The 26,491-nt window shown below is 45.3% G+C and overlaps 1 protein-coding gene across 1 annotated transcript in view; it reads left to right on the forward strand.

Annotated features, from left to right (window-relative positions):
- The window catches only part of CLNK (cytokine dependent hematopoietic cell linker), a 208,208-nt gene that overhangs the window by 6,355 nt on the left and 175,362 nt on the right, over nucleotides 1-26,491 (forward strand). Inside the window, exon 2 of the mRNA XM_039911666.1 lies at nucleotides 7,736-7,789. The gene's annotated coding sequence lies outside the window, so the exon portion shown is untranslated. The remainder of the gene's footprint in view (nucleotides 1-7,735; nucleotides 7,790-26,491) is intronic.

Below are 26,491 nucleotides of genomic sequence, written 5' to 3' on the forward strand. Positions count from 1 at the left end.
ATCAGATGGTATTAATTCTTTCAGAATTCAGAGCTAAAGTAAAATTCATATAAAAGTGTCCCTCGAATGCAAGAAAGCCTCACTGACCATGAAATTCCCCTTTCAGTGTATGACTGACTTATAAAGGCCTAGGGACACACAATCCCAGCCAGATAGTGGAAAAAAAAATCAATCCCTGCCAGATGGATAATTACCGGCCCAGCCCTTAAACATCCAGGTACATTTCTGGTCTACACTTCTTTGCCCAAGGGGGCTCTTGCAGAATGTGAGTTTTGCAGGTTACCAGCAACTTGCTCTGTTTTTCATTTTACTGCCCACTTTCTTCTGCTGACATCATTTCATTATTTTCCGGTAATTAAAGGGCACTCAATATTCCCTGATAAAGACAACAGCTTCAAGGCTTTTATTAATTAGATCCTATGTAGCTGAGGTGAAGAAGGAACATCCTTTTAATTGGTAAACCCTAACCCAAGAGAATTAGGGGACGACTCCTTTCTGATCTCAGATTCAAATTTTAGTTAGAACAATTAAAGTTATAAATTGTCCATGGGGGTTGGGAGGTGTGTGTGTGTATGTACTAGGCGGGTGGGGGGGAAGAGACATAGCCACCCTCAAATTTCTAGATATAGAAATCCTTCAGGAGAAATTCTCATGGGAAAACATAAAATCATTTTTCAGCTGCGGAAATCCTGAACATCAACTAGGATCTCAGATGGTTTCTTAGCCTCCCATTCTGCACGTTCCAGCAGATAACATTCCATCTGACCAAGTAATCACTACCATTCTCCACTCTGAATGGTTGTCCCTTTCATCTACCTTTCTGCTCAATCCATGTCACAAGAGGGATTCTTTGCAAAAATATGGGGGAAAGTGAGCAATTGAGATAGGCTCCAACTGAGAAATTCAAGGTGGAGGAACAGGTGTTATTAGTTAAAGGCCTAGCTTGTGTGAACTTGTAGAACATTTGGATCCAATTTGCTAAATTTCTTCCCTGATTAAATTTAGATAGGATTTGGAACATAAATTGCCACTCTACACAATTGAAAACCTTTTTCTACATGCATCGATGTTATACGGTCCTGGGAATTTCCCCCCCCCCCACTTCCACTGAACAATGAATTGAAAAATACTAATGTGTGAAGGATTTCTGAGCTGAGCATTCAAATCCACCATGACCATGTTAATTGTTTTGGGTACTAATCTATGGGATTAGATCCAGGCAGTTTTTTTTAGACAGTGTCTAGCTGCATTTCTTACAGTAGAATGATGAAGGCAATCCTAGTGAGAAGCAAACTGATAGTTCATTGCATGGCTCCTCTAGAAAAGCAAGGTTTTAACTTTCCTAAGTGTTTGTTGGGTAGATGTGTTTTTAAAGGGAAGCGTGACCTAAAGCATGGGCCCGGGAGTCCAGAGGGCCTGGGTTCTAATCCCTCTCTGCCACTTCATTCATTCATTGAATCGTATGTATTGAATGCTTCCTGTGTGCAAAGCATTATGCTAAGGGCTTGGGAGGGTACAGTGCAACCACAGACACATCCCCTGCCCACAACGATCTCACTTGTCTGCTGTGTGACCTTGGGGCAAGTCACTTACCTCCTCTGTGTCTCAGTTCCCTCATCTGTAAAATGTGGATTGAAACTATGAGGCGATTGTGGGACATGGACTGTGTCCAACCTGATTAGTCTGTATCCACCCTAGTGCTCAGTACAGTATCTGGCACATAATAAGTGCATAACAAATAGCATTAATGAGATAATCAAAGTGAAACCACTTTGGAAAAAATGAATACCACAAATGAGGGGGAAAAAAGGATATTTATCCTCCCTATTTATGTACATCCCAAAGGAGGCTTGGTGTTTTCCCCTGAATAGAGGTTGGATTTTTAAAAATGGGAATGTTACCACATCATTTTTTTTTGGTTTAGCTTGTTGACCTGGTGCTTTGTTTTTGTGGTTTGTTTGTTAGTCACACGCTTCTGATGGTTAAAGTTATTAAAACACTGCCTCCGCACTGTATGATACTATCCAATAAATTCCTCACAGAGGGCTTCAAATCTCTCTCTTCCTCAACTTTTCCAATCTTCCTTGTAGGATTCCCTTCCCTAGCTAGATCCCTTTACCCTTCTCGAGATCACCTGAGCCTCTCTCAAGTCCAAAGCCTCCGTCCCTTCACTCACACTGGCTCTCTGAGCCTCCAAATCCACCAGACCACAGGTTTCCCCGTCTTCACAGCTTCATCACTTGTCTGCTCTGTGACTCTGGGCAAGTCACTTCACTATTCTGTGCCTCCTGAAACAGGCTCAGCCTGCCATGTATCGAAGACACTGCTTGTGTGTATGCATAGGTACACTTGATTGGAAAGAAGAAAGCAGTTGGCCGTGTAAACCACGATTGCAGCACAGTTTTGGCAAAGCCATCAGGGTTGCAACAAATGCTATGGATTCAGTGCTGATGGAGAAACTTCTATCTGATTATCGTTGGAAATACAGTTTTTCATTTCTAAACTTCCATTAGAATTTGGCTGGAATAAGCCAGTTGTCCAATTTGGCGTCGCTGTTTTTAAATGTATTTATTTATTTATTTTAGAAGGGCCAAAACATTTTCGCATCTGTTCCGTTCGTGGGAGGCTAAAGGGGAATAGAAGGAAAAGAGAGAGGATTGTAGAGCCAAAACACTAAAATTATCAAATAATTTTCAATTCCCCTCACTGTATTGTTTAGTTGGGGGAATGGTAGTTTTGTCTTGGCTCTCTCCCACAGCTCTTTACATTCAAATCACCTTCCAGGCAGGAGCACTCCTCTTTCTATCTAGCTTTGTAGGAACACTGCAAAAGTCTACCCCTTCTTGGGATTGATATGGACAGTCAAGAAATAATAATAATAATAGAACTGGTAATGATTATATAGTATTTTGTAAGTACTTACTATAATATATGCAAAATACTCTATTAAGTGCTAGGGTAGATAGAAGATGATGATGTTGGTATTTGTTTGTTAAGCGCTTATTATGTGCACAGCACTGTTCTAAGCGCTGGGGTAGACACAGGGGAATCAGGTTGTCCCACGTGGGGCTCACAGTCTTAATCCCCATTTTACAGATGAGGGAACTGAGGCACAGAGAAGTGAAGTGACTTGCCCACAGTCACACAGCTGACAAGTGGCAGAGCAGGGATTTGAACCCATGACCTCTGACTCCAAAGCCCGTGCTCTTTCCAGTGAACCAAGAGAAGATAATCAGGTCAGTCACGGTCCCTGTCCAAATGGAACCCCCAGTCTTTAAAAAAAAAAAAAAAAACATAGCATACTGAACACTTTGATGCCATTTTAACCACTTAAAATATCTATCACTTACCTCTTAATTCATGACCCTATCAATGGTAAAATCCTCTCTGGGTATATGTCTGTAACCCGAATGACCAATGATACTTGGGAAGCAGCGTGGCTCAGTGGAAAGAGCCTGGGCTTGGGAGTCAGAGGTCATGGGTTCGGCTCCCGGCTCTGCCACTTGTCAGCTGTGTGACTGTGGACAAGTCACTTCACTTTTCTGGGCCTCGGTTACCTCATCTGTAAAATGGGGATTAACTGTGAGCCTCACGTGGGATGACCTGATTACCCTGTATCTACCCCAGAGCTTAGAACAGTGCTCTGCACATAGTAAGCGCTTAACAAATACCAACATTATTATTATTATTATTACTTCATTGTGTACATGTAAGTATTGGGTTGGAGGGGGAGAGAAACTCTATATTTGCCCCCAAAGAGACTGCCTCTGTTTTTGACATTGCTTCTTGGTATCCCCAGCTTCCCCAAGTTCTTGTCTAGGCTGGCTTGTCTCCCATGCTGATCTCCCAGAAGTACAGCTCCAGGGCATGGCTAGAGACTGTGTGTGAGATTGTCTTCAACTGGGAAGCAGGGTGCTCTTGCGGATGGAGCATGGGCTTGGGAAAGACCTGAGTTCTAATCCCGGCTCTGCCACGTGCCTGCTGTGTGACTTGGGGAAAGTCACTGAACTGTGCTTCAGTTCCTTATTCTGTAAAATGGGGATAATAATGTCGGTATTTGTTAAGCACTTACTATGTGCAGAGCACTCTTCTAAGCCCTGGGGTAGATTCAGGGTGATCAGGTTGTCCCATGTGAGGCTCACAGTTAATTCCCATTTTACAGATGAGGTAACTGAGGCACAGAGAAGTGAAGTGACTTGCCCAAAGTCACACAGCTGCCAAGTGGCAGAGCTGGGATTCGAACCCATGAACTCTGACTCCCAAGCCTGGGCTTTTTCCACTGAGCCACGCTGCTTCTCAATTCAATATCTGTTCTCCTTCCTATTTACACCGTGAGCCCCATTTGGGACCTGATTATCTCGTATCTATCCCACAGTTTGGGGTTTTTGTTATGGTATTTATTAAGTGCTTACTTTGTGTGGATTACTGTTCTAAATGCTGGGGTAGCTATAAATTAATTAAATTGGACACAGTCTCCATCCCGCATGGGACTCATAGTATGAGTAGGAGGGAGAACAGGCATTCAATCCCCATTTTACAGTTGAGGGAACTGAGGCGCAGAGAAGCTAAGTGGCCTGCACGAGGTCACACAGCAAGCAACTGGCAGAGCCGGGATTAGAACCCGGGTCCTCTGACTCCCGGGCCTATGTTCCTTCTACTAGGCCACGCAGTGCTTGACACAGAGTGTTTAAGTGACACAATTATTATCATTATTATCATGATATCCTCCCCACTCCCAACCCCACAGCACTTATGTACACATCTTCAAATTATATATTTTTTTAGTTCATATCAATGTCTGTCTCCCTCTCTGAACTATAAACTAGTTATGGGCAGGGAACGTGACTGCTAATACTGTTGTACTGTACTCCCCCGAGTGCTTAGTACAGTGCCCTGAACATAGTAAGTGCTCAATAAATAAGATTGATTGGCATGACCTCCCTGATTGCCCATGTCCCTTTTCAGTTTATCATACTGCAGCTGCATTCAGCGAAGCTGCATTGTTATGAACATTGCCTCGAAGCTGATAAAACCCATTCTGTTCCAGGCCTGGAGTGTGGGATATTTCACTCCAACATTTGATATTAGGCACGGTTTGAAGGCAGATGATAAAAGCAAACTTTCTGGCCAGGCCTCACCCTTGATATAAACTAAGTCCTGGGCCGCTTGCGAACTTAACCCGATCCAGTCTACTTTCAGAACGAGCCGGAAGAGGACCAGGAATACCAACCTACTCTGCCCCTTGCCGCTGAACAACCTTTGGCAATCCACTTAACTTCTCTGCGCTCTTTTCCCCACCTACAAGATGGGGATTGAATATGATGCTATCTTTTCCCTTAGATTGCTATCCTCAATAAGACTTTTAAGGCAGGAAGAATAATTGTCTGCAGTATATGAGGAGGAAGGGCATTCCAGGCCAGAGGCAGGACATGGGAGGGAGATTGGTAGAGAGATAGGTGAAATTGAGGTACAGATCAAATAGGTTATCATTGGAGGAAAGAAGTGTGCCGCCTGGTTGGAAGTAGGAGAGTAGTGTCCGTGAGTGGAATAAGGCCTTCGGGTTTCATGTGGAGGTGGATGGGCAACCACTGGAGGTTCTTGGGGAGTGGGGAACACAGACTGAATGTTTATGTAGGAAAATGATTCATCCAATCGTATGGTCCGAGATTGTCACTCTTTATTGCTGCATTGTACTCTCCTAAGAGTACAGTGCTCTGCACACAGTAAGCGCTCAATAAACACAACTGAAGATGATCCAGATAGTAGAGTGAGGTATGGCGTTTGTTACGTGCTTACTATGTGCCTGACACCGGCCTAAGCATCGGGACAGAGACGAGCTTATAAGATTGGATACAGTCCCCGTACTACATGGGGTTCCCAGTCTTAATCCCCATTTTACAGATGAGGCAACTGAGGCAGAGAGAAAAGTTAAGCAATTTGCCCAAGGTCACACAGTAGACTAGTGGTGGAGTAGGGATTAGAACCCAGTCCTTCTGCTTCCCAGGCCTGTGCTCTATCCACTAAGCCACAGAGGTTTAACTTGTATCTACTGCAGCATTTAGATCAGTGCTTGACACACAGTAAGCGCTTAACAAATACCACAGATAATACCACCTTGCCTAACGGAAGCAGCATCGGACTGTGAGTCGGGAGATGAAGGTTCTCGTCCTAGTTCTGCCATTAGCCTGCTAAGTGATCTTCAGTAAACTACTTAACCTTTCTGGTCCCCATTTTCCTCAACCATGAAACGGGGCTCAGGGCTTTCATTCATTCATTCATTCAATAGTATTTATTGAGCGCTTACTATGTGCAGAGCACTGTACTAAGCGCTTGGAATGAACAAGTCGGCAACGGATAGAGACAGTCCCTGCCGTTTGACGGGCTTACGGTCTGATCGGGGGACGAGAACGATGGCAATAAATAGAGTCGAGGGGAAGAACATCTCGTAAAAACAATGGCAAGTAAATAGAATCAGGGTGATGTACATTTCATCGCTCTTCCTCCTTCAGGGCTCTTCCTCCTTCATAGATGGTGAGCCCCCTGAGGGACAACCGGGTCTGTGATATTTTCCAAAGCGTAGAATAATCAAATTAATCAACAATATTTTTGGAGCATTGAGGGCAGAACACTGTACTAGCACTTGGGAGAGAACACTGAAAAAGACTTGGTAGGCAAAATCCCTGCCCCCACGGAGTATACAGTCTAAAGAGGGTCACGGACACTAAAATAAATTACACCTAGAGGAAGAGACAGAGTATAAGGATATGTACACAAGTGCTGGGGTGAATATCAAGAGCTTGAGGGGTGCAAATCCAAGATCATAGGTGATGCAGAAGGGAGGGTAAATAGAGAAAAGGAGGGTGTTTTCAGGCATGGCCTCTTGGAGGAGATATGATTTCAGTAGGGCTTTGAAGGGATTTGAGTAGGGCTTTGAGAGTGGTAGTCCATCAGATATGAGGGTGGGAGAGAGTTCTAGGCCAGGAAGAGGATGTGGGCAAGGGGTCAGCATCCAGACAGATAAGATCAACTGATATGAGACAGTGAATAAGCTGGCATTAGAAGAGCAAAGCGTGCGGGTCGGCTTGTAGGGCAGGATTGGAGGGTTAAGGTAGGAGGGAAGATCTGACCGAGTTCCTTAAAGTCAACGGTGAGAAGTTTCTGTTGCATGCAGAGGTGGGTGGGCAACCATCGGAGGTTTTTGATGAGTGGGGTGTTGTGGATTTGATTTTTTATTCTTTTTTTTAGAAAAATGATCCGGTTAGCAAAGTGACAGAATGGAATGGGGAGAGACAGGAGCCAGGGAGGTCACTGTGGAGGCTGATGATGTAGTAGTCAAGGTGAGATAGGATAAATGCTTGGAACAGCAGGGTAGCACTGTGGATGGAGAGGAAGGGGTGGATTCTAGAGATGTTGTGAACGTAGAACTGACATGATTTTGTGAAAGACTGAGTATGCGGGTTGAATGAGGGAAATATGTTTAACCAAAGCCCAGAATAATAACATTTTACTGAATTCCCTGAGGCGACCTCGACAGAAAAGAGATTTCAAAATCGAGAACTTGTGTGCTAAGTATAAACCAATTTCCCAATACAAATGATTGTTTATCCATCAAACACTACTAAGTGGCATCATCTATTTAGCATCGCCAAAATCAAAAAAAAAAGGGGGGGGCAAAAAATACATAAGAATGACAATTGAGTTTTTCAAAACCATCAACTTTATTTTGTTTCCTCAGGCTGCTCTGAAGTGTGTTCTTTATATGCCGGGTGCCAAGAACCATGAATAGACAGTAAGTAACATAATTCTATCATTAAATAAATATTCCCCATCCTGCACGTGACTTGCTTCCAGCTGATAATGTGCAGCGGATGAATAAAAGAACCTTACGTCCTGAAGGTTTTATAGGACGCATTTCAGCATTGGGTTCCGAGCCTGACAAGGAACAGCCATGGGGAGGTGATACTAAAGGAAGAAAATCCAGGGCAGTGATTCTTTTTTTTTTTTTTGAAACAAGTTATTTCTCCAGGGCTCTGACGGAGGAAAGTCAGTAAATGACAGCTCCAATTTGAGAGCCAGAAATGAAAGCCAACCTGAAAAGGTAGAACACTAATCCTCCTTCTTGACTTAACATGGTGCTGACTTTGCGCAGGGACTTCCCAACACTGAGAAATATGTGATGTTCTGTGTGTGTGTTTGTGTGCTGCCAGATAAGAAGCACATTTGCTCCCTTTGTTCTTCCCCACTGGCCCACAGCACTTACGTATATATCTGTAATTTGATTTATTTGTTTTGATGTCTGTCTCCCCCCATCTAGACTATGAGCTCATAGTGGGCAGGGAACGTCACTGTTTATTGTTGTACTTTCCCAAGCGCTTAGTAGAGCAGAGAAGCAGCATGGCTCAGTGGAAAGAGCAAGGGCCTGCGAGTCAGCAGTCATGGGTTCGAATCGTAGCCTTACTGCCTGTCAGCTGTGTGACTTGGGGTAAGTCGCTTCACTTCTCTGTGCCTCAGTTACCTCACCTGTAAAATGGGGATTAAGACTGTGAGCCCCACATGGGACAACCTGATCACCTTGTATTCCCCCCCAGTGTTTAGAAGAGTGCTTTGCACATAGTAAGCACTTCAATACCATCATTATTATTATTACAGCGCTCCGCACACAGTAAGCTCTTAATAAAGATGACTGAATAAATGAAGGGGCTTGGGAGTCAGAGGGATCTGACTTCTAATCCCGGCTCTGCCACTTGTCTGCTGGGTGACCTTGGGCGAGCCATTCCACTTCTCCGTGCCTCAGTTACCTCATCTGTGGTTGGTCAAATGTTCGGGGAAAGACAGCGAGGTTGAGATGCAGTCCCTGCATACTAATGATTACTTTGCAGAGAGTGTTGTACTCACCCACTCTCCACTTATTTTTGAGAACTCCCACCTGGGAGAGAAGAAGTATTCAATTGGGCACAGCCGAATAATTAAAGTTAGCAAGAGCGATTACTTTTTGAAAGGAGGAAGAGTGTTAGTGAAAGTGATTTGGTTTAGGCTTGATGTCTAGCATTTAGTAAAGGTGTATGTCAGATTCCATAACATCATGCCAAATAATTTAAACTCCAGTTACACAATTTACAGAGTTGAATTTTCTTAGGGAGAAGAATTATACAAGCTCCAAGACACAATAGACTGTTTCTGTATTGTGGCTCGAGTATCCCTCAAATATACAAATGAAACTTGCTAATACAGTTCACGGGTTGAATGTCTTCTGTTTCATTGTCAGATTTCAAGGCACATCGAGCCTTGAGTTATTCAACACAGTGTCCTGTGAAATGAACATGTGATGTCCAAAAATACCCAAAAAGTTTACAACTGTTATTTAACCTTGGCTTAAGAATGTTAGGAATGAGTCATTTCTAACTTCACACTTACTCAAGCTGAAAAAAGCTGTAAAAACCTTTATACATAACACAGATTGCCAATGCCAATCACCTCATGTGAAAGTAAACTTTAGTAGAGTTAGGATGGAGGTTCACACCCCTACAACCAGAGGATCAAGTTTCTACTGATTAATGATTACTTTAGCAGGATATTCTCTTGTTTTTCACAGTCTAGTAAAACCGCTCACTGACATCATCTTTCTGGAAACACTTCCATCAGTGAAACAAACACTAGCACAGCTATTTTCTCAGACCAGGCCAGAGTCTGCCACCTTTCCCAGTAACAAAACACCCAAACTATTTAGGAACGAGCTTGCTAAACTGGAGGACAGAATTGGAGAAGCAGCGTGGCCTAGTGGAAAGAGCCCAGGTTTGGGAATTAGAGGATGTGGATTCTAATTTCAGCCCTGCACTTGTCCGCTGTGAGATCTTGGGCAAATCACTTCTCTTCTCTGTGCCACATTTATGATGATGTTGGTATTTGTTATGTGCTTACTATGTGCCTAGCACTGTTCTAAGCGCTGGGGGAGATAAAGGGTCACCAGGTTGTCCCTCTTGGGGCTCACAATCTTAATCCCCATTTTACAGATGAGGGAACTGAGGCCCTGAGAAGTTAAGTGACTTGCCCAAAGTCACACAGCTGACAGGCATTTATCTCATCTGTAAAAGGGGATTTAAGACTGTGAGCTCCATGTGGGACATTGGCTCAAACCTGATGAGGGTGCACTTAACCCAGTGTTTAGAACTGTGCCTGGCACATCATAAATGCTTAATACTATAAAATAATACTTTTAAAAAATTATTTTTCTGAAGTAGCTTGTCAGAAACTTCAGTCTCATTAACCAGGGACTCTTGAGAAAATATAGCACATCAAAGCCTCTCTAACAGTGATCTTACTACAGTTCTTTCCATTTTTATTCAGAATTCTGAATGGTGCTGGGTGTCAATTGTAATCTGTAAATAAACCTGTTCACAATGAAGTAGAAGGTTTCCTTCAACTGCCACATTTCACACAAGTGTGTTCCTTACACAGCTCATTACATTCTTTGAACCCTGCATTAAATCCCTTAAACAAATAAAATGAAGACCCACATACTTTAAAAAGAACACTCAATGACCCACCTTGTGTCAGAAATGCTAGCAGTACTGGAGAAATCGAGATTAATAATTTTATATTTAAAAAAGTTTACTTACAGTTAAAGTACTCTCCTTGAGGGAAGTAGATCATATGTTCCATTAACCTTTCCTTCATGTTGGGTTAAATCACGTCAGCAATCTTTGATTTTGTCAACCTCTATGTTAGTCTTGAGGGGAAAAAAGAACCAGTAAGGCATGGCCTCCCTTCAAGGCGTAGAGTGTCTTTATAAAAAAAAAGTGTCAGGTACACCAGATTTATATAGTGTAATTAGACAGTGCTTCTAGTCAACACATGGGAGCCAAATTTCCAGGGGAATTTCGATGAGAGGTTAATATACCTCAGACATGTAGGGTATAGAATTTGGCCCAAATAATAGACATTCACATGCCTTGCTTTGTGTATTTCACTTGTTGATGAGGACATCTCACTAAAGGATAAGGCTTGCTTCAACTAACATCTTTTTTAAAAGTATACATTTTTTTAAAAAAATTCCAATATTTCACTTCCAACATTCCTGACAATAGGTGGTATATTTAATGTTCTTTTTCATCTACATACAATGGCTCAAGTTTGGTCTTTAAAAAAAAAAAAGAATTTAATGCAGGGCTCAAGTAGTACAATGAGCTACAAAAGACACAATTGTGTGAAATGTGGAAGTTATAGCAAACACAAGAAAATAGGCTATTTCCAGGTGGTCTTTCTATAATTTAACAATGGTGCTTGTTAACTGAAGATTATACCTTGAAAAATGTATGTTTTCAGTCACTAGTCAGCTAGGAACCATTTCCTGTCCACCCCAAAAAGACACTATCTTGGCTTTCGGCTACTGACCTGCATATCAGAGGACCTATCAGGTCTGGGGCGTTCACCAGTCGCATGCTGCAACACATTGAGCTGCAAATATTTATTTTCTCTTTACACCTGAGAACACTAACAGGCACTAAATTCTCTCAGTCTCAAGGAAGAAAATGAAATCTGAGTTTGGACTTACTTGAAGCCAAGAAGTTTCTTTTTCAGGTCAAAATAAATGACTACATACCCACCAGACGATAGTCTGAAGGGGAGTAAAGCCTGTGGCTTTTACTTTTTATCTGTGGCTCCTGATTGTGACTCATCACTTGCAGCTGTAGGCATCCGGTAGCTTCCCCTCTCCCCTTTTCTCCTCCTCTCCCCCTCCCCTTTCGCTAGCTTTTCCTGATACTCGTTTTGCAGAGGTGGGATGAATGTGCTAGGAATTCCCCAAAGGCCTTTGGGCTTCTGTCAAAAACCAGTCTCCTTTCAAAGGCTTATGCCTTCAACTACAATTATAAAGGTTCAAATCTTCCTTTGTTTCCTCACCCCAACTTTCCAGACCTGTTCTCATGGCACCTCCCCATTTTTCTAACAATCTGAATCTCAGTTTGGGAAGCTAGCCAACGCGGGCCTCCCCGAAGTCCCTTTGCTGGGTCATTATCTTGGATTTATAACCTCATCTGACCATTCTCTGAAGTCGGTTTACTGAGAGCGTTGTTACACACCTTTGCTGCTCAGCAACTCACCTGGATGAAGATTTATTTCCCTCTAGAGCCTCCCAGCTGATCAATTAATCAATGGTTTTTATTGATCCCTTACTCTGTCCGAAGAACTATACTAAGCCCTCGGGAGAGTACGTTGTAGCAGAGTTAGTAGGACATGTTTCCTGCCCACAAGAAGCTTACAGTCTAGAATGGGAGACGGACATTAAAATATATTAGGAATATGAAGGTATTATTATTACGAATATAAGTGCTGGGGGTAGGAAAAGAGAATTTTTGACCGTTCAATCACCTTGAGTTGAACTCTTTCCCTTAAATCTGCCATTCTCTCTCTCCTTCCTTGTTTCTTTATAACTAACATCCAGTTAAATATTCTTGCTGCCTCCCTTCAGTAGCACAAAGGGAAAGAAGTTGTTGAACTGAGAGGTGATGGATAATTACTTCCCTTTCTGGACAGCTGAAAGGGCATACCAAAGGCTCAGAGGTATACAATACTTTAATTGCAAAATGCAGAGAATTTTGCGCCTAAATCCCATTTGAGTTAATGGGGTTTCCGCTTATTAATTCTTGCAAATCCCAATGAGAAAGTGCCTGCGGAATGAAAATAAGGAGTCCAGAAATTTCTCTTATGAGTAAAGCGACTTGACCTAGTGGAAAGAGCAAGAGCTTGGGAGTCGGGAGTGCTGGGTTCTAATCCTAGCTCTGCCACTTGCCTACCGCATGAGTTTGGACAAGTCATTTAACTGCTCTGTGCTTCCTGTGAAGTTTCCTCACCTGCAAAATGAGATTAAATTGCTGTTCTCTCTTTCCCTTAGACTGTGAGTCCTATGTGAGATAAGGACTGTGCCTGACCTGCTTATATTGTATCTGCCCAAGTACCTAGTACAGTGCTTGGCACATAGTAAGCACTTCACAAATAAGACAGATCTTACTGTTATGGACATTTAATATTCTATATTAACATGTGCATATAAATCTATATTTTGAGTTGCGACAGGAGAGGTAAACAGGCGAGTTCAACAGATACTGATCTCTAGAAACTTGGAACCAAAAATATCAATCAGTCAGTGAATCCAAAAATGGTGTTTACTGAACACTTACTGTAGGCAGAGCACTGAAAAGCAGAGTGGCTCAGTGGAAAGAGCCCAGGCTTGGGAGTCAGAGATCATGGGTTCGAATCCCGGCTCCGCCCCTTGTCAGCTGTGTGACTGTGGGCAAGTCACTTCACTTCTCTGTGCCTCAGTGACCTCATCTGTAAAATGAAGACTGTGAACCTCACGTGGGACAATCTGATTACCCTGTATCTACCCCAGCGCTTAGAACAGTGCTCTGCACATAGTAAGCGCTCAACAAATGCCAACATCATTATCATTATTATTACTAAACGCTTGGGAGAGTACAATACAACACTCCCCGGCCACATTGAGTTTACAGTCTAGAAGGGAAGATAGACATTAACATAAATAATTTCTACCGTCCCCCTCCATATATGCTAAACCACCACTCTTCCCAATTTAAAGTTTTATTAAGGTCGCAACTCCTCTACTAGGCCTCTCCCGATTAAACCTTCTTTTCCCCAGCTCTCTTTTCCTTCTGCATCATCTATGCACAGCACTTTATGTAAATAGCTATAATTATTTACCATATTTTATGTTTTTATTTTAGAGTCTCTCATCCCCCTCTTGACTGTAAGATCACTGAGGTCAAGGAACGTGTGCTTAGTCCTGTAATCTTATCTTTAGACTGTAAACTCGTTTGGGGCAAGCAATATGTCTGTTATAGTGTTGAAGTGTACTCCCCCAAGTGCTGAGTACGGTGTTCTGCACACACTAAACTCTGGGGAGTCAGAAGTTGTGGGTTCTAATCCCGGCTCTGCCACTTATAATAAAAATGTTGGTATTTGTTAAGCACTTACTAGGTGCAGAGCACTGTTCTAAGCGCTGGGGGAGATACAGGGTAATCGGGTTGCCCCACATGAGACTCACAGTTAATCCCCATTTGACAGATGAGGTCACGGAGGCACAGAGAAGTGAAGTGACTTGCCCACGGTCGCACAGCTGACAAGTACCGTGGTACAGTGGAAAGAGCCCGGGCTTGGGAGTCGGAGTTCATGAGTTCGAATCTCGGCTCTGCCGCTTGCCAGCTGTGTGACTTTGGGCAAGTCACTTAACTTCACTGTGCCTCAGTTACCTCATCTGTAAAATGGGGATTAAAACTGTGAGCCCCACGTGGGACAACCTGATCACCTTGTATCCCCCAGCGCTTAGAACAGTGCTTTGCACATAGTAAGCGCTTAACAAATGCCACCATTTATTTATTTTTAAGTAGCAGAGCTGGGACTCGAACTCATGACCTCTGACTCCCAAGCCCGGGCTCTTGCCACTGAGCCACGCTGCTTCTCTTATCAGCTGTGTGACTTTGGGCAAGTCACTTACCTTCTCTGTGCCTCATCTGGAAAATGGAGATTAAGACTGTGAGCCCCACCTGGGGGAATCTGACAACCTCGTAACTCCCCCAGTGGTTAGAACAGTGTTTGGCACATAATGAGCGGTTAACAAATACCATCGCTATTAATTAATGCGACTGATTAACTGACTGGCTTACTAGAGTACTCTACACATAGTAAACAATAAATAGATCACCATTAATGATTTAATTAATTAAATGTGGGGCTGAGGGTGGGACGAATACCAAATACCCAAAGATCCCAGTACAAAATATTCAAAAGCAAATTTTGAAATGGTCGTGCTATCAGGGAAAAAAGAGACGCTTAACACGAAGGAGGAGAAGTGATGTTGCGGATCAAGAAGTTAAAGGATATCCTGCTTGTACCTGGTGCGAAGTTTTTGGTAAAGGACTACTAGCCTATCAGTAACATTCCATATTGGGATTATTCCATTCACGCCAGTGTAGCTGATGGACAAAGATCCTCCAATAATCGATGCTGACCAAAATCTAGAACCCAACAGAAATACAAAAATCTCCACTGTTCACTCATAAATCTTTGAGGATTCACAGATATTGGCACAAGAAACGTACACCAGAAGGAAGTATTATTCCCCGTGGTGCTTATCGTGAGATAAAGAAACACAGGAAGAAGTTTATTAGAGCTAAGAGACTCTGTAGAGTATTGACCGCTAATGAAAACAATGATATAATTCAGGAAAATGATATTCAGAAGGGGAAATAATCAACAAATACTCCCAATATTTTCATAACAAAATTGCATACTAATCTTTCAGGCCAGGAGACCTCACCTACTCTGCTACTACAATCCAGCTTGCACATTTCACTCCTCTAGCCTTCCTCCCCACCGCCTAACCACTGGGGGAGTTACGAGGTTATCAGATTGCCCCAGGTGGGGCTCACAGTCTTAATCTCCATTTTCCAGATGAGGCACAGAGAAGGTAAGTGACTTGCCCAAAGTCACACAGCTGATAAGTGGCAGAGCCAAGATTAGAACCCACAACTTCCGACTCCCCAGAGTTTAGTGTGTGCAGAACACTGTACTCAGCGCTTGGGGGAGTACACTTCAACACTATAACAGACATATTGCTTGCCCCATTATTAAGACTGTGAGCCCCACGTGGAAAAACCTGATTACCTTGTATCTAAAGTGCTTAGAACAGTGCTTGGCACATAGTAAGTGCTTAACAAGAACCCAAATTATTATTATTATCATTATATAGGGAAGCAGCATGGCTTAATGGGAAAAACACGGGCTTGGAAGCCAGAGGCCATGGGTTCTAATCTCGGCTCTGTCACTTGTCTGCTGTGTGACCTAATGCAAGTCACTTCACTTCTCTGTGCCTCAGTTCCCTCAACTGTAAAATGGGGATTAAGACTGAGCCCCACATGGGACAACCGCATTACTTCGTATCTACCCCAGTACTTAGAACGGTGACTGGCACATAGTAAGCTCTTATCAAATACCATCGTTATTATTATTATTATTGTATATATATGTATATATAATTTTTTTTATTTATATTGATGCCTGTTTACTTGTTTTGATGTCTGTCTCCCCCTTCTAGCCCGTGAGCCCACTGTGGGCTGGGTTTCTCTTTATTGCTGAGCTGTACTTTCCAAGCTCTTGGTACAGTGCTCTGCACACAGTAAGTGCTCAATAAATATGATCCAATGAATGAATGAATGAATGAATGAATGAATTCTCACTCTACCTCTATCTCATCTCTCTCAATGTCTACTCTAGCCCACGTCCTACCTCTGCCCTAGAAAGCCCTTCTTCCCCCAGGCTGATAGATAATCACTCTTTCCCCCTTTAAAGGCTAACTGAAGGCCCATCTCCTCCAAGAGGCCTTCCCTAAGTCCCCCCTTTCCTCTTCTCCCCGTTCCTTCTCCATCGCCCTGACTTGCTCCCTTCATTCATCCCCCGGTCCCAGCTCCACGGCACCTCCGTGTATATCTGTGATTGTATCTATTTATATTAATGTCCGTCTCCCCCTCTACACCGTAAGATCATCGTGAATAGGGAAGGTGTCTGCTGTTATACTGTATTCTCCCAAACACTTAGTACAGTGTTCAGCACACAGTAAGCACTCAATAAATACTATTGAATAAATGAGTGAATGGATAAGAATCATCTGAGGAATTTTCGAGAATGCCAAAAATACAAGACCCTGTGGTTTTAATTTCACCGTTGCTCCTCAAATGATACTTTTCTGTTAGGGCTTCTGGATTTGAGGAGCACTGTCTGTCCGCCTCCTCCCTGACCTCCCTGTCTCATTCATTCATTCAGTCGTATTTACCGCCTGCTTACTGGGTGCAGAACACTGTACTAAGCGCTTGGAAAAGTACAACAATAAACCAACCTATTCCCTGCCCCCAACGAGTTTACATTCCGTCTCCTGTGCCTCCCTGCTGCAGTCCATACTTCACTCCGCCGCGTGGATCATTTTTCTACAAAAACATTCAATCCGTGTCTCCACCCTCCCTAAGAACCTCCAGTGGTTGCTCGTCCACCTCCACGTCAAACAGAAACTCGTAATCACTGGCTTTAAAGCGCTAAATCCGTTTGCCCCCTCCTACCTTACCTCACCCGTCTCCTGTCGCGGCCCAGTCCGAAACCTCGGCGTCCTCAGCACCAGCTTTTCTCACTGTGCCTCGATCCCGTCTTGCCACCAATCCCTTTCCCAAATCCTCTCTCTGGCCTGGAATTCCCTCTCCCAACCCCATGAACCCCAGACCACAACTCTCTCCACCTTCAAAGGCTTTCTGAGGTCACATCAACTCCAAGAGGCCTTTCCCCATGAAGTCCTTTTGTGCCATCTATGCACTGAGATCTGTACCCATTCAGTACTTGATATTCACCCACCATCCGCCTCACAGCGCTTATTATGTACATAGCCATGATTTATCTCAATGCCCGTCTTAAGCAGCATGACTCAGTGGAAAGAGCGCGGGCTTGGGAGTCGAGGTCACGGGTTCTAATCCCGGCTCCGCCGCCAGTCAGCTGTGTGACCTTGGGCAAGTCACTTAACTTCTCTGGGCCTCAGTTACCTCATCTGTCAAATGGGGATTAAAAAACTGTGAGCCCCACGTGGGACGACCCGATCACCTCGTCTCCCCCAGCTCTTAGATCAGTGCTCTGCACATAGTAAGCACTTAACAAATACCACAGTTTATTTCCCCATTAGACTATGAGTTTAGGGAATGGTCTATCAACTCTGTTGAATGGTACTGTCCCGAGTGTTTAGTACAGTGTTCTGCAAACAGTAAGCGCTTAATAAATATAACTGAATGAATTAAATGCCATTGATTGATTGACAGATTGATCGTTTGCCCGATGGCCCAGAGATGAGACTGCCAGTGATCAGGCTGCATTCGTTATAATAGGGTTAGGCTCTACCAACTCCGTTACTTTGTTCTCTCCCAGTCAGTCAATCAATAAATGGCGTTTATTGAGAACTTACTGTGTTGGAAAATACAACACAAGAGAGTTGATAGACATCCCAGCTCTGCCACTTGTGAGCTGTGTGACTGTGGGCAAGTCACTTCACTTCTCTGTACCTCAGTTACCTCACCTGTAAAAGGGGGATTAAGACCGTGAGCCTCACGTGGGACGACCTGATTACCCTGCATCTACCCCAGCGCTTAGAACAGTGCTCTGCGCATAGTAAGCGCTTAACAAATACCAACATTATTATGATCTCTGCTCACAAGGAGTTTGCAACCCATAGGAGGAGATAGACATGATATTTAAATGCTGTTGTTGTTGCCTTATGCGGTCGAGTCGTGTCCGACCCATAGCGACTCCATAAACACATCTCTCCCAGAACTCCCCACTTCCATCTGCAATCGTTCTCGTAGCGTAGCCTTAGAGTTTTCTTGGTAAAAATACGGAAGTGGTTTACCGTTGTCTCCTTCCGCGGAGTAAGCAAGTCTCTGCCCTCAACTCTCTCCTGTGCCACTGCTTCCCAGAACAGGTTCTTGTCTGTCCGTCTCCCCCGATCAGACCGGAAGCCCGTCAAACGGCAGGGACCGTCTCTATCTGTTGCCGACTTGTTCATTCCAAGCGCTTAGTACGGTGCTCTGCACATAGTGAGCGCTCAATAAATACTACTGAATGAATGAAAGGTGAGTTTTGACTTGTAGCAGATCGCCTTCCACTCGCTAGCCACTGGTCAAGCTGGGCATGGAATGGGTAGGCCTCTGCTTGACTCTCCCTCCTGTAGTTGTGACTGGTAGAGGACTGGAAACTCTCCAGGCGTGACCCCCGAGAGGGATGACAATTGATTACCTAACATTGATTGATTGACTGCATCATTTTGCTCAGTCACCAATGATTAAGAGGGGAAAAGATATGCTGTGTGACCTCGGGCAAGTCACTTAACTGCTCTGTGCCTCGGTTTACCTCATCCGTAAAATGGGGATTAAGGTTGTGGGACAGGGATTGCGTCCGACCTGATTACCCCAACGTTTAGTGCAGGGCAGCGCACAGAGTAACAGCTTAACAAATACTATTGAAAAAAACAAAATAAAACAAGGTAAATATATGTCCTATTGCCAGCAGGATATGAAAGCTTGTCTTGTTTTTGCAGTAGTCAGTGATGGTGAGAAACAGCGAGGCTTGGTGGATAGAACACAGGTCTGGGAGTCCGAAGGACCTGGGTTCTAATCTCGGCTCTGCCACTTGTCTGATGTGTGACCTTGATCAGCTCACTTCATTTCTCCGTGCCTCAGTTACCTCAACTGGAAAATGGGGATTAAGACTGTGAGCCCTCTGCGGGACAGGGACTGTGTCCCACCCAGTTACCTTGCATGAGATCCCAGTGCTTAGTGCCTGGTACATATTAAGCTTTTAACAAATACCAAAATTATTGTTATGGTTTTGCACCTCTGTCTCTCTCCCAGTGTCCCTGAGCTTCCCAGTGGCAAGCCTAGAGAGCCAGCTGACGGAAGAAAAGGTGCCATCTGGATTTACAGCAAAGAGTGAAATTGCACGGGCGGATAATTCGATAGCCACCGACTACAGATGTATTAAAAATAATAGGAAAGATAAATTCTTTGACTTTTTATAATGAGTGGTGGCATTTAATTCCCATATCTCCAGATACGAAAAAGTGGTCGCACTGCATAATCCAGAGGTGAATAATCGTCTGACTTTCGGGTGCTGTTTTAAATGTGCAAGGGGGCTGGAATTGATTTTCATATACCCTAACGCTAGCCCTCATTCCCGCTATCAGTGGTGGAATTTGTGCTACCATTTCTGCTGACCGCAGCACATGGAAGACAGTGGAGAGCTGCAGAATGAAATCAAATTCTCTGAGACTTAGATGTGAGCTTCTCTCCACTAAAGCCAAACAACATTGACAAAAGTTGAGGATTTGGCAGTAATTACCCGGGTAACAATCTGTACTTAGCCCAAGAGTTGCAGATATATGTCTGATGTGTTCATTCTAGAGCTTAAAATGCATCATCGGACACTGTGAGCCTGGAAAAACCTTCACCATATATATTCTTTCTTGCTCAGAACATGTTCTATATTTAGTCTATGGCCCAGAAAGAATTCTTTTTGAGTATTTGACAAAACCTAGTTAGTTCTTTCTCCACTCCCTTCCCCTCTCGAATTGGAAATCGTTCCCTGGCACCTCACCAGAGAAAACTAGAAAATACTGCCTGTGCTATTTTCAGCCCCAAAATCACTCCGGACCCCTTTCCCATGGCTTCCCCCAGCCTGGAACTCCCTCCCTTCCATATAAACCAGACCACCACTCTCTCATCCTGCAAAGGTTTTTTAAGGTCACATCTTCTCCCCGAGGCCTTCCCGGATTCAGCCCTCTTTTCCCGGGCTTGCTCTCGTTCATTCGTTCGTTCATTTAATCGATCGTATTTATTGACCACCTACCGTGTGCAGAGCACTGTACTAAGCGCTTGGGAAAGTACGACATAGAAATAAACAGTGACATTCCCTGCCCACAGTGAGTTTACAGCCTAGAGGAGGGGAGACAGACATCAATACGAATAGTTGAATTCGACCTATGTACCTAAGTGCTGTGGGGCAAGGAAGGGGGAATTGCAAAGGGAGCGAGTCAGGGTGATGCAGGAGGGAGTGGGGGATGAGGAAAAGTGGGGCCTAGTCTGGGAAGGCCTCTTGGAGGAGGCGTGCCTTCAAAAAGTCTTAAAGCAGGGGAGCTCACCTCTTCCAGGAGGCCTTCCCAGACTGAGCCCCCCCCCCTTTCCCTCTGCTCCTCTTCCCCTCCCTCCCACCCTCTGCTCTTCCCCGTGCCCCTCCCCTCAGCACTGTGCTCATTTGTATATATCATTATCCTATTTATTTTGTTAATGCGGTGTATATCTCCTTGATTCTATTTATCTCGATGATGTTGTCTTGTTTTGTTTTGTTCTGTTTCGCTTTGTTGTCTGTCTCCCCCGTTTAGACTGTGAGCCCGTTCCTGGACAGGGATTGCCTCTATCCGTTGCCGAATTGTCCATTCCAAGCGTTTAGTACAGTGCCCTGCACATAGTAAGCGCTCAATAAATACTCCTGAATGAATGAATGGGAGAGTAGTTGCTTGGCGGATTTGAGGAGGGAGGGCGTTCCAGGCTAGAGGCAGGACGTGGGCCTAGGGGTCGGCGGTGAGGTAGACAAGATGGAGGCGCACGGAGAAGGTTCGCACTAGAGGAGCGAAGGATGTGAGCTGGGTTGTATGGGAGAAGCGCGACGAGATACGGGGGGACAGGGTCGTCTACATTCTTGGATCTGTGTCATTTGCTATTTACCCCACTCCCAACCCCACGGCATTTATGTACATCTTTCAATTCTATATTAGGAAGTATTCTGCCTCCCCCTCTTGCCCCTCTGGGCAAGTCATTTAACTTCTCTGTGCCTCAATTACCTCAGTAAAATGAGGATTAACTGTGAGCCTCACATGGGACAACCTGATTACCCTGTATCTACCCCATGCTCTGCACATCGTAAGCGCTTAACAAATACCAACATTATCATTATTATCATTATTAGACTATAAGCTCATTACAGACAGCGAACGTGCCTGTTCATTCTGTTGTACTGTGCTCTCCCAAGCACTTCATTCATTCATTCAATAGTATTTATTGAGCGCTTACTATGTGCAGAGCACCGTACTAAGCGCTTGGAATGAACAAGTCGGCAACAGATAGAGACGGTCCCTGCCCTTTGACGGGCTTACGGTCTAAACGGGGGAGACGGACGGACGAGAACGATGGCAATAAATGGCACCTGGTATGGTGCTCGGTACAGAATAGGCACTTAATAAATACCATCGATCGACTGACTGATTGACCCGCATTTAGGAACTGACAGGGCTCAGCAAAAGCAGTTCAGCTTCCCCAGGCCCAGCGTCAGAGAATCATCACTTCCTGTTGAATTAATATGTCTGTCTCCCCACGTCTAGTCTGCGAACTCACTGTGAGCAGGGATTGTCTCTCTTTATTGTATTTCTCTTTCCCAAACGCTTAGTACAGGGCTCTGCACACAGAAAGCACTTAATATTGAATGAATGAATGAATTCCTCTCCGTAAACTGGCCCTTCCCCAGATCAATCCTAATAATGGTGATAATTATGGGATGGGTTAGATGTTCCACCAAGTGTCTGAGGCGCTGGGGTAGATTCACGATGATCAGGTTGGACACAATCCCTAACCCACCCAGGCTTCAGAGTTTAAAAGAAGGATAACAGGTATCGAATCCCCCATTTTACAGATGAGGAAACAGAGGCACAGAGAAGGTCAATGACTCGTTCACGGTTACACAGCAGGTAGGTGGCAGGGGTGGGATTTAAACTAAGGTATCCTGACTCCCGGGCCAGTGCTCTTTCCATTGGGCAAAACTAAGTTTGATCAAAAGAAGAGGCAGTTTAATAATAATAATGATAATGATAATAATAATAGTGGTATTTGTTAGGTGCCGACTATTCGCCAGGCACTGTACTACGCACTGGGGTGGATATGAGCCGGTTGGGTTGGGCACTGTCCCCGTCTCACATGAGGCTCACAGCCTCAATCCTGTGAGAAGCGGCGTGGCTCAGTGGAACGATGCCGGGCTTGGGAGTCAGAGGTAATCGGTTCGAATCCCCGATCTGCCACTTGTCAGCTGTGTGACTGTGGGCAAGTCACTTAACTTCTCCGTGCCTCCGTTACCTCATCTGTAAAATGGGGATTAAAACTGTGAGCCCCACGTGGGACAACCTGATCGCCCTGTATCTACCCCAGCACTTAGAATAGCGCTCTGCACGTAGTAAGCACTTAACAAATACCAACATTATTGATCCTCATGAGATGAGGCAACGAAGACACAGAGAAGTGAAGCGATTTGTCTAATGTCACACAGCAGACAGGTGGACCTTCTGGCTCCCAGGCCCCTGCTCTATCCACTACACCAAGAAGCAGAATCGCAGCACGGGCCACTAATCTCACGAAGAAGAATGCCAGCCGGGACCCGGAGCAGCAAAAACGTTGCCTCGCCCCAGGCCCATCAAAAGTCTGTGCCGCTGCGGAGACGGGGTCAGAGAGACTGGGGGGAATTCCGCAGGATCTGAAGCAGCCCCTGTTTTTCAAATCCATAGCTCTTGGCAACTTTCAGGTAAACCTAAAACAGGTTCGGAGACATGCATAAAAATTGTGATTTTAGGGAGCTTACTATTTCACATCACAGGCGAGCTAAAGGTGCTCTGCTCACTTCAGAGCTTTATTCTTCCTGCAGAATGGTTTGAGTGTTATTCTTTGGGACCCCAAAGCCCACGGATCATCCAGAACAATGGCACGGAGAGGTCGGGAATGTGTGAACTCGGCTGAATTTCCGTTTCACGAAGCATCGCGCTTTTAATCTCTCACACTTTCAGAGAAATAAAGACGACCGTGTGAGCCACTTCGCATATTGTCCCCGGCAGTCTGAGAAAGAGCATGCTGGAATTTGCCAAGGTCTCTCATGACCTCTTCAGGTCAAAACTCTGTGGACACTCTTCGGTTGTTCTCTTTGATTCCCTTACCTCCCTCGCCTGAAATGGGAACCCAAATCAGAAGCTAGTGGAGAAGAGAGTTAGCAAGGAAACAGCCCAGGACGCAAAGGAGAGCGTGAGAGCGTGGGTTGAGGGGGAAGGAAAGGGATCGTTTACGAGGGTGAGAGACACCTCCTTACCGTCGGCTTTAAAGCACTCGATCGCCTCGCCCCTTCCTACCTCACCCGCCTACTCTCCTACTATAACCCAGCCTGCACACTCGGCTCCTCTAATGCTAATCCACACCTTGTACCTTTCATTCATTCATTCAATAGTATTTATTGAGCGCTTACTATGTGCAGAGCACTGGACTAAGCGCTTGGGATGAACAAGTCGGCAACAGATAGAGACGGTCCCTGCCGTTTGCCGGGCTCACGGTCTGATCGGGGGAGACGGACGGACGAGAACAACTCCATCTCGTCTATCTCTAGCCGCCCCTTGCCCACATAATAACAATAATGTTGGCATCTGTTAAGCGCTTACTGTGTGCCGAGCACTGTTCTCCGCGCTGGGGTAGATAACGGGGCGATCCGGTCGTCCCACGTGAGGCTCACAGTTAATCCCCATTTTACAGATGAGAGGCAGAGAGAAGTGAAGTGACCCGCCCACGGTCACACAGCTGACAAGCGGCAGAGCCGGGATGCGAACCCATGACCGCCGACTCCCAAGCCCGGGCTCTCTCCCCCGAGCCACGCTGCTTCGACATGCATCCCGCCTGTAGCCTGGAACACCCTCCCTGTCATATTCATTCGACAGTATTTATTGAGCGCTCACTATGTGCGGAGCACTGGACTAAGCGCTTGGAATGAACAAGTCGGCAACGGATAGAGACGGTCCCCGCCGTTTGACGGGCGCACGGTCTGATCGGGGGAGACGGAAGGACGAGAGCGATGGCGATAGATAGAGTCGGGGGGGAAGAACATCTCCTAAAAACAACGGCGACTAAATAGAATCAATTGCCCGTTCATATCTGACAGGCAATAACCGTCCCCACATTTAAAGACTGTTGAGGGCCCATCTCCTCCAAGATGCCTTCCCTGACTAAACCCTCCTTGCCTTTTTTTTCTCCCATCCTCTTCTGCACCGCCTTGACTTGATCCCCTTATTCATCCCCCTTCCCAGCCCCACGATACTTGTGTACATATCCGTAATTTTGTTTATATTAACGTTTGTCTCCCGTTCTAGACTGTGAGCTCACTGTGGGAGGGAATGCATCCGTTACATTCTCTGCTATCAGAGGAGCGGCGTGGTTGAGTGGAAAGAGCCCGGGCTTGGGAGTCGGAGGTCATGAGTTCGACTCCCAGCTCTGCTACTTGTCAGCCGTGTGACTGTGGGCGAGTCACTTCACTTCTCTGTGCCTCCGTGACCTCATCTGTCAAATGGGGATGAACCGTGAGCCTCACGTGGGACGACCCGATGAGCCTGTATCTCCCCCCAGCGCTTAGAACGGTGCTCGGCACATAGTAAGAGCTTAACAAATACCAACATTATTATTATTGTTACAGTGAACTCTCCCAGGGGCTTCGTACAGTGCTCTGCACGCGGTAAGCGGCTCCTTAATACGATCGACTGACTGACCTGATGTGTAGAAGTGGTAGTAATATTAATAGCAATGATTGATGCCCACTTGGTAAAAGTCACGATAGTTAACACCACAGGACTATGCAGAATGATGTACTGGCACAGTCCCCGCACACGAGGAGTTTACCGTTTAACGGAGAGACAGACATAAAGATATCTACATCCGGAGCGGTCAAAGTTAATGAACCGCGCAGACATACAGAGCATGGGCCCGGGAGTTAGAAGGTCATGAGTTCTGATCCCAGCTCTGCCATTTGTGTCCGCTACGCGGCCCCGGGCAGTGCCATCCATGCACCGAGGACGGGTTCGTTCAATAGTCATTCAATGGTATTTATTGAGCGCTTACCATGTGCAGAGCACCGTACTAAGCGCTGGGATGAACAAGTCGGCAACAGATAGAGACGGTCCCTGCCGTCCGACGGGCTCACGGTCTGATCGGGGGAGACGGACGGACGAGAACGATGGCGATGAATAGAGTCGAGGGGAAGAACGTCTCTGTTTGTTCGGGTTTGTTGGGGAATCGGTGCGGCGAGAGAAAGAGGGAGACCGGGGACAGAAAACCTAAGTTTTATACAAAATGTATTCCGCGAGGCGAATGGAATTATTTGATTATTTTGGATGCGGCAAGTTGACCCTCCCTTTCGGGAAAAATATGATTATTTAATGATATTGAGCTTCCCTGTCGTGAGGATATACTTACGTATTATTCGTGCGTGGCAGAACTCCAGGTCCCACCCAGGAGGAATCACTTACGCTTTTGTTGGCACGCGGTGAGGCGGCTGGCTCTCACCCACGAGCACTTCCCACTTGGAAGGAATCGATTTACGCGTTACACACCAGTGGTGAAGGAGGCTAGGCTCCCACCCACGAGCATCCCAGCGGGACACTCACCCGTCTCACAGCTCCCGACTCGGCTGCAAGACAGAGGCGGGCCTCTCACGCTCTGGGGACAGAGGGCGACCCGCGGCCGAGCTACCGCCAGATTCTCGACGCGGCTGCCCAGAAGGTCGGAGGCCGCGGGATTTATTACCTGCGCTTCTAGGTCCTTCCAGCTTCCGGCCTCAGTTTATCCAATCTCTGCCCTCCCCGCTTCTCCATAACTGATCTGATCGGCAGGGGGGTGAGAGACACCTTCTTCATTCCTGGCTTGGGCTGTCAATCTAGCGGTTTTAATTATATCGATTAAATTAAATAACAAAAATATCATCACGATTTCATTCATTCGATCCTATTTATTGAGCCCTTACTGTGTGCAGAGTATTGTACTAAGCGCTCGGAAAGCAACATTCAGCATTCAGCAACGAAGCGAGACGATCCCTACCCAACAACGGGCTCACA

Source organism: Ornithorhynchus anatinus, chromosome 4 (genome assembly GCF_004115215.2).
Source record: "Ornithorhynchus anatinus isolate Pmale09 chromosome 4, mOrnAna1.pri.v4, whole genome shotgun sequence".
Taxonomy (NCBI): Eukaryota; Metazoa; Chordata; class Mammalia; order Monotremata; family Ornithorhynchidae; genus Ornithorhynchus; species Ornithorhynchus anatinus.